The following is a 9,180-nucleotide window of genomic DNA, read 5'->3' as shown; positions in this document are numbered from 1 at the left end:
GTGAAAAGATGTTTGTTCTGCAAAACAGGAGTATACTTAAGTGTTTCCTCCACGTTTCAATCCATAAACATGATAAGGTGGATATGTGGAGTGGGCTGGTTGGCTGTGCTGTCATATCTTATTTACAATATAGAAAACATATCAGATGTTTAACCGACACATTTTACAATTTCATTTTGAACTTGATCATAGTAATGAGTCTCAACAAGGATAACAGTAGACTGAAAAAAGAAAGCAAAGAAGTCAAGAAACATTTTGCAACTAACAGAGTGACCGTGCATAAAAAGTAGCATCTTAGACAGTTTCTCATAAGTAAAGATGGGTAACTGGTAAAGTGTGCAAAAAAACCTCCACCTACTTGTTATGAAACAACTTCAAAATAATGATCCTGATCTAAGTAGATAATATCCATCCATCCATCCTCCCTCTACCACTTATCCAGGCAGTAGCCTAAGCAGAGAAGCCTAGACCTCAGTCTCCCCCGCCACTTCCACCAACTCATCTGGGGTCTGTCCCAGGGCCTCCTCCCAGCAGGCCATGCCCAAAACACCTCACACAGAAGGTGTCCTAATCAGATGCCTGAACCACCTCAGCTGGCTCATTTAATGTGAAGGGGTAGCGGCTCTACTCTAAACCCCATCAAATGACTGAACTTCTCACCCTCTCTCTCAGGCTGAGCCAAACCACCTTTCAGAGGAAGCACATTTCCACTGCTTGTGTCCAAGACCTCATTCTCATTCTTATTTCTCTTTATCCAGAGCTCATGAGCACAGGTGAGCATGGGAATATAGACCAGGACAGCATCCACACCACTCTGTACAATGCACCAACCCCTGTATCAATCTCACCCTCCCCTCACTCATAAACAAGACGCCGAAGTTCTTTAGCTCCCTCACTTGGGGCAGCAATTCGTCTCTGATGCGGTACACAATATCACAAGATTTTGAGAATCTGGAGAAATCTCAGTGCACAAGGCATAAAGCCAAAAATCAACATTGGATCTCAGTGATCTTCATGCCCTCAGGCAGCACTCTTTTAAAAACAGAAATGATCCTGAAATTGAAATCACTGAATAGGTTCAGAAACACTTCAAGGCATCATTGTGAACACAGCTTCACTACTGTCCACAGTGAAGGTCAAAGCTCTGTTGTCCAAAGAAGACGCCGTTTGTGAAAGTGATCTAGAAACAGTTTTTCGTCTAACTCTTGCTAAACCTCTTATTTCCTGTTTTTCATTAATGCCTGAAAACTAAACTTCATTGTAACACTTAGACGAGCAAACACACTGATCATTTTATTGGAAATGAAAGAATGTAGACAAGTTTTCACTGTTTAAAAGAAAAAACAAAACAGAAAAACAGAGGAAAATCTGGAGTGTTTGATTGGGACCTGCAGGAGCATTTGGATCTGTAAGTGGTTAATGACGCAAGACTTAACAAGCAAATCGCTTATCCAGATTTTATGCAGGAAACAAAGCACCCTAAAAATCCATGCACACAAATATGTTGACACCGTGGATGTGTGGTCACCGGTGTAGAAACAGGTTTGTGGTTGTCCAGGTGCTCCTCTGTCCTCAGGGGGGGAAATGCATCATTAAAGTTATTGAATAAAAAGAGAAAAACAGAGTTTCTCCTTTTATAACACCAATTGCTTTGAGCAGTGTAACACACACAGTGCACGCCAGGATTTTGACAGCTCCTGTGTGTGTGCCCTTTGATTGATGAGCCCGATTCCAAATGTTTTTTCATCCAAATCAGTGGGAGTTTAAGTGCCTCGTGCATGTTAATATCAAACAAAACATTAGCCCGAGCGGCAGTCCCGGTGTGAACTCCCTCTCTGCTGATTTCATCACTCATCTCTGCGAGGCGCCACATGACTTCAGGACACGCTGGGACGAAGGGAAGAAAGAAAGGCAGTCAGCAGTAGAGGTCGGTAATTTTGCTCTCATGCTGTTTGGAGATTTCTGCAACTGTCTGTGGAAGCTGTCAGCCTGCACACGTGACCTAGGTCAAAGGGTAACCAATCGAGTCCATCCAAGAAGAACGGAGGAGCAGAAAGGTTTACAAATTTGGCAAATGGGAGGTCAGTTATAACCTTACAAATTAAAGACAAAAGTCATAAAGATGCCCAGCAGCCACAGATGTGAAGGTCACAGAGCTCTCAGATGACTGACAAGCTGGCAATTAAACAGGAGACAAAGGACCTTTGCATTACAACAATAACGATGTCCGCTGCTAACCCTATAGCACCAAGTGCATCACATACATACATTATGTCATTTATTGCGAATAAGGTGCAAAAAAAGTCAAACTCTCCTACATCAAAGAAAACAATGACTTTCACTTCTCTCACTGCTTCTCTTCTGTTTTGCCCTCTGTGAAACGGAGGATCTGTCTGCTAGCTGTGGGAAACTGAAGCACTCCACTGGACTCTGTGCAGTCCAGTCACAAACTAACTAAACCCTGATGAACAATGATTCAGTAGCTTGTAGAACCACCTTCAGCAGCAATAACTGCATTTTTCTCATCAATCTCTTATATGACTGGTGCCTCTTCTTTACACTGATGCTTCAGCTCCTTGAGGTTTATGGATATTTGTTTCTGCATAGCTCTCTTAAGATCCCACTCCCACTACAGCATTTCAAGCAACTCAAGATCTGGACTCTGACTGGACCATTGCAGCAGCTCCATTCTTTTCTTTTTCTTGCTTGGGTTCCCAGTCCTTTGGCTACAAGAAGAAAGTCCAAGTCATCAGGCCTCCACCGTGCTGACTGTTGGTATGAAGTGTTATGTTTGGACAAATATCTCCACTTTGATTTTGTCTGTTTTTTCTATCCAAAGGCCATGGTTCCAGAGGTCTTCTGATTCATTCAGATTCAAATTTGCAAACCTGAGCTGTGCTCCCTTCTAAACAAGCCATATTTCAGTCTTTTTCTAACTGTATTCTCACGAACTTCAACATTTAACATGCTGGCTGAGGCCTGCAGAGTCTGAGCTGTAGCTCTTGGGGTTTTTTGTGCTTTCTCAGAGCATTGTACATTCTGAGCTTGAAGTGAATTTGCTGAGAAGATTGTGGTATTGTATGAGGTAACATAAAGGCTGGATCTTTGTGATCTAAGAAATTCCAAACTATTAAAGCATCAAGATGCACAGAGCAGATGACAAAGGCAGGAAGTCAGACATGATAATGTAAAAAAAATCTGGCCAATTTTCAAAATAAGAAATCCCGTAAAGACAACGAGGGAACAGTTACTCCTTTCCCTGCTTCACATGAATTAATGACAACTTCAAACCCCAGTAAGATTTAAATGGTGAGTTTATTTAAAGTTCACACTTTGTATAGTTGTACACATGTTTGTTTCTGCTGATTTGTCCTCAGACTCCCATGACGGGAGGCTGGATTCACTTTTAGATCCATCCATGAGTGGCCAATAGAGGAACTGCATTTTTATTTTATTTTTTTCTTTCTTTCAAAAGTCTTTTTATTAGACAAAGGTTTCAGTGCAATGTATAATACAAAGTACTACCAGATTGTCTGGGGGGGATTGTGCTGACATAGTCTGCACATAGTGTCTGATCTGTAATGTAAAAATGTAGCAGCAATGCAAAATTTGTTCGATAACTGAGAAAAAATTGCAAATTGTCCTACTACATATAAGTCTGCAAAAGATTTTAGACCCTTTCTGTGCCAGATGTGAAAAACACTGTCATTGAAGGAACAAATGGGTGGTTTTCTGCAATTGGGCTTTGAATTAAAAAGCCTGGAGACCAAGACTCTTCCTAAACAGAGACCAGATTCTAAGAGACTGCTGGACTACTCTATTATCACTACTGGCAAGGCCAGAGGGAATGATGAGCCTAAAGTTGCGGGTAGAGAAATTTTCCTGCTCGAATAAGATTCCATGGTGGCCCAAACTGGTGATGCCGGTCAAGGTGGTAGTGTCTCGAATACACATGATATTGGCGGCCCAATAGTAATATTGGAAATTAGGGTGGACTGAACCTCCCACCGACTTGGGTCTTTGAAGAATAGCCTTTTCCTTTTTTGTTTTCTTTAGGTCACGAGCAGTTGTCCAAGCATTTCACTACATATCGTACTGTGTATGACTGTGTACGTGACAAATAAAATTTGAATTTGAATTTGACTTTGATTTGAATAGCTTTTTTCAGTTTTGGATGTTTACATTTCAAATAAATGAAGTGATTAAGGAATCCAGAGATTTAAAAAAAAGATTTGGGAATCAGGCTGGGAAGGCATTGAAATACATATAGGGATTTTGGAAGTAGCATCATTGCTACTTTCACTTACATCACTGTAAATGGAAGTAAAACTCCAATTTAATCCCAGACAGCACTCAGAGACTTGCTGCACCAGTATTTTTTGCACAGTTTGTATTTAACACCATGTGTTTGATAGAATTTAGATACCACAAATATCATTCTTTGCAGTCGATGTTTTGTGTTAAAAACTCCTCTGAGGTCAGCTTTGAAGAGGCAGCCTCTTGTCTTTTACCAGAAAAACATCCAGCCACTCAGTGTGGATAAGCAACTGGGAGCTGCCATTAACTCCCCACAGCTCCACGAAAGAAAAGCCGCATCTGAAATCCGTCTCTGAGTAGAAGCAGAGGGCTGGAGAGCTACTAATGGCTTGATGTGGCCCCCTTGCTGTGTTCATTTCAGAGCAACCCAAGCTCATCCTATCCCTACTGGGCAGATAATGCAATTACACCCTCGCATCTGCAGGGGGCTCCCTCTGCCTCCATCTCCACCTCTCCTCTGTCACTGAGTGTGTGCGGTGTGTGTGAGCAGAGAGGTAGGAGCTGCGACTGGTAGGTCTCATGCTCGAGATTTAAGTTAATCAATCATCGTGCCGCCTTAATGACACCCTGCTGCTTCCCTAATGTCTTCTGGCAGAGGCAGCCCGCCGCTGGCATGGAGCTCATGCCGGCACACATATGGTCGCCTCGAGTGAGTGACAGGACCCCTTTCATGTGTGCTGCCCTGCACGCCGGATGCCATCAGCCACATACAGCCGCAGGACTGAAATGGTGTTAGAGGAAGGGGGGCAAAGGAAAGAGAAGGAAGCAAGCAATGAAAACAGTGGAAGAGTACACGGAGGCCTCCCTGAATTTGAAATGTGAAAGTGAAACTCACAGCTTCTATGCTGTGAAACCAACACTTGAAGCAGGCTGGAATGAAATTAGAGAACCGGAATATTTCCAAGCTTTTACAGACAGGAAACAATCAAATCAAGAAAGAGAAAGTTCAATTAGAGTTAAACACATGAGCCAGAAAGCTGAAAAAGAAAAATCAGGAGGAGCTTTCTGATGACTGTCTTAAAGCAGCTCCAGAAACCATTACATGAACATGTTTCCCAAAACAATGATGAAACGTACGAGTTTATTGGACCACCTTTAGCTTTGATTCATTTAAATGACCTCATCCAATATCAACAGTGATTTCCATCTAGAGTCGCATTAAGTTGTCACTAAGATCCTGCATCGATGATGGGAGAGTCACACCGTTGTGTAAAATTTTCTCCAGCACAGACTCTCAGTGGGGTTCGCGTCTGGACTCCGTGGTGGCAAGTGTGAAGATGATATCTCGTGCTCCCTCAACCACTCTTTCACAATCCAATGAATCCTGGAATTGTCTTCATGTCCCTGCCATCAGGGAAGAAAAACAATCCACTGGTGGGAAAATCTGGTCACTCACTGATCTGATCAACTGAAGCAAACCCAGATCCCAACACTGCCCCCCCAACACTGTTTATATTTGTGTTTTTTAATGTGTTATACTTTATTCAAGTCTTGCATTTTAGGTCGTCTTTGATTTGGGGTTGTGTGTGTTTGGGTTAGTGTTGTGCCTGCTATTGATATAACTTGCTGTTTTTTCATTTTGTTCCTTCCACCTCGGGGTGTTGTGTTTTGTATGTCACTGTTCCCCATTTTCCTCTGAATTCCCTATAGGTTAATCTTATTTCCTGTTTTATTTTGGTGGCGGTTTGTTCTCCTGTATCTTGTGTAGTTTAACTTCCCCTTGTTCACTTTCTAGATTTTTTTCAGCTGTGTTTAGTTCCCCAACTATTTCATCTTTCCTCGTTACCTCTGGTGCATTTATCTTTTCAGTCTTCCTTTGTCCCTTGTTGTGTTGTCTGCACACCCATGTGCCTCCTCTCTGTGTTTTTTGGGGACTTTGTAATTCCTTCAAATGTTCAAAGATGGTGCTGCCACATCCAGACCGCTCCGCACAGACTGTGCTCTTTTTTAGGTTTTCAAATTTATTTATTGTTTGTTTCATATTCCAGAGTCAGCTTTTTCCACAGTCAACAAGCCTTTCAGGACACATTTCACTGTGTGTTGTACTTGCATGATAATGCATAAAGAATCTTGGAAAGCTTGGTTTAAATTCTCTCGTTTCCTACAGCCTGCATTTGAGTCTCGCAAATTAATCACAGGCTTTTCTGACAGAATGGACCCAGTGAATGCACACAAAGATATGCAAACAGACATTCTGAAAATGAACAAAGTAGGACAAGGCTATAAATATACACATGAGGTAATCAAGGGAAGTCTTGATAAATTCTATAAGTACTAAAAGAGAATACAAACAGCATCATAGGAACTGAAAACACAGAATACGAATAAAAAACATGAACCCAGATTTACACAATAAACAACACTTAAAAAACAAAAACTTTGAAGAATGAATAGAAATCAAAATATACACAAATCCAAAACTTTAATAAAAAAAACAAAACAAAAAAAAAACACGATAACTTGGATGGCTCATCTTTTATTTTGTAGCTATGGTTTGACTTTCAGCATTATGAGCCTTTCATCTTGTTTGCATTGTAGATAGTTACTGCTTTTGTTTATAGAGTTTGATTAGTCCCCCCAGAGTTTCCCCCTGTTTGGTTCATTCATGTTTCTCTGTTCCCTGCTTTCAGTTATTCATTTTCTCCTTTACTTTGGTAATTATGTGTCTCTGGTCTGTTTAGTTTTGCTTCCTACCCGGTAAGCCTTTATTGTCTACATCCTGATTATCCTTCTGTGTGTATAAATAGTCCCATCTCCTGCCTAACTTTGTCTTAGTGAGTTGTACTCACCAGCTTTCTTCCATGTTTATTCTTTGTACTGAGTTTATGGTTTCCCTCTTGGCTTTTTTCTTTGTTTTGCTTTTGGATTGAGCAAATAACAGGTAGATTTTGGTTACTCAGTCTGTATTTGGCTTATTATTCAACAAGCCATCTTTGAGATTCAATCCAGAATTCTTTGATCATGATGTCTCTGCTGCTACTTATATCTAACCTGTGCAGTGAACCTCTGAACATGACATTAAATACAATTAAAATAAACTTAACCGTTAAATTTCATCTTTCCAGTTTATCAAATATTGAAAGTAAGGTGTTTTCTTCCTCTCTTTCTCTGATATTACCACACATTAATCTTTTTTGTCACTCTTTGAGTGGGCAGTTTGTGTACTTGCTGATATCTTTTAGCTTTTTCAAACATTGCATTTGAAATTATCTGCCACTTATAAAAAGTTACTGAGCTAGCCCCATATTGAAGTACCGTGTTGGTCTGGACACATCAGCACATGACTGGGATGATAAGGGTTAAAAGTGTGTAGGCATGACTGCACGATGACTCACCTGCCTCTGTCTCGTCACCTGGAAGGACTGCCGGGCTGCAGTGCTATTAAGAATGAACTTGGTTGACATCATTTTGCATTAAATTGCCCGTCAGATTTAATCACACATTAAATGAAGGTGCCGGAAGACCATATGGGATCATTTCGGCAACAACTTTAACACCTGAGAGCGTATATACAGGGCAGTGTGACTAGATAAGTGAACAGAGGTGAGACTGAGGAGGGCAATTAAAAAGGAAATGTGGAACCGGAAATGTGATAAAAGCAGGAAGTGAACCTTACAAGGGTGTAAAGTGAGCCAGCGTGGGCATGTGGTGGTCTGTACCACCCTGTTAAGTCACCTGTTTTACTCTAAATGGGACCACATTTTACAAAATAAGAATCATCTTTTATTCAGTAAGACTTAGCCGGGACAGTGTTTACTGAGGTCAGATAATTTCCTTAATAGACAATCAGATCTTGGCTGAAACCAGAGTACTCGCCCCCTGCTGGCTGTTAGAGAATGGAGCTTCTTCTGGGATTTTGCAGAAGATAAAACAGGAGAAGGGTTTTCTTAATGCATATGATGATGAGCTCCTGACCTGGAGACTGTGAGAAAACAGAGCATGCATCAGTATTTCCACATTAAATGAACTCCACAGAGCACAGCCACACCAAAAAACAGCAGCATTGCCACATGGAGGACTCCGTGTGAGGTGACATTTATCCCAGTCTGACATGGCAGTTGCCCCTAAACACCTCCTGAACCCAGAATATCATCACATCAGTGTGAAGAGCCTTTGGAAACGGTTCACAGTCAGTTCTGATGAGGCCTAAACCTGGCACAGCTCAGACCATCCACCTCTCATCCATACAGATCATCACCATCAGCAGCAGCGGCAGGAGCAGAGCCGGGAGTCCATTTGCATGCAGCCGGTTGCAGGAGTCGGAGGCCCATCTGTCCACTGGAGCGCTTTCTAATTTATGTTAGTTGTTGTTGTCAGCGTTGTCTTCACACCCTCCTCTTCAGGAGAAGTGACGGGGAATGAGCTCTGGAACTAAAAAAGCAATCCATCATCTGTAAAGCTCTGCTCTGACAGCACACACAGACTGCTGTTAGGCTGAGGGGAGGGTAACTACCAGCCCAGAGTGGGTTCACACAAACACACAGCAGATACATGCATATTAATAAACCCTTCCTCTGTTGGCCTCATGTAGAACATCCATAAAACAAGTCAACCACATTTTCAGATGAATTTTTTTAGTTAAGATATAAGAATATACATTTAGCACTTCTTAAATTATATTTCATTTTCAAATTAAATTACAAAATATATATTATATAAATTATTATATTATAAAATTATGTTATATAAACCCACTTTCTGCCACCAGGCTTCTAACTCGCTGGACTGAAGTAGGTCACTGAAGTGAAGAAGATGTCTTATTTTATATTTTGCTTGGAAAATGGGGAATAGGTTCAAGGTTCAAGGTTCAAGGTTCTTTATTATTTGTCACATGCATAGTTATACAAGTATAACACACAGTTA

Source organism: Pundamilia nyererei, unplaced genomic scaffold (assembly GCF_000239375.1).
Source record: "Pundamilia nyererei isolate P.nyererei 1_Seehausen unplaced genomic scaffold, PunNye1.0 scaffold00215, whole genome shotgun sequence".
In the NCBI taxonomy this organism is placed as follows: domain Eukaryota; kingdom Metazoa; phylum Chordata; class Actinopteri; order Cichliformes; family Cichlidae; genus Pundamilia; species Pundamilia nyererei.
Note: the sequence above shows the minus strand (reverse complement) of the source record.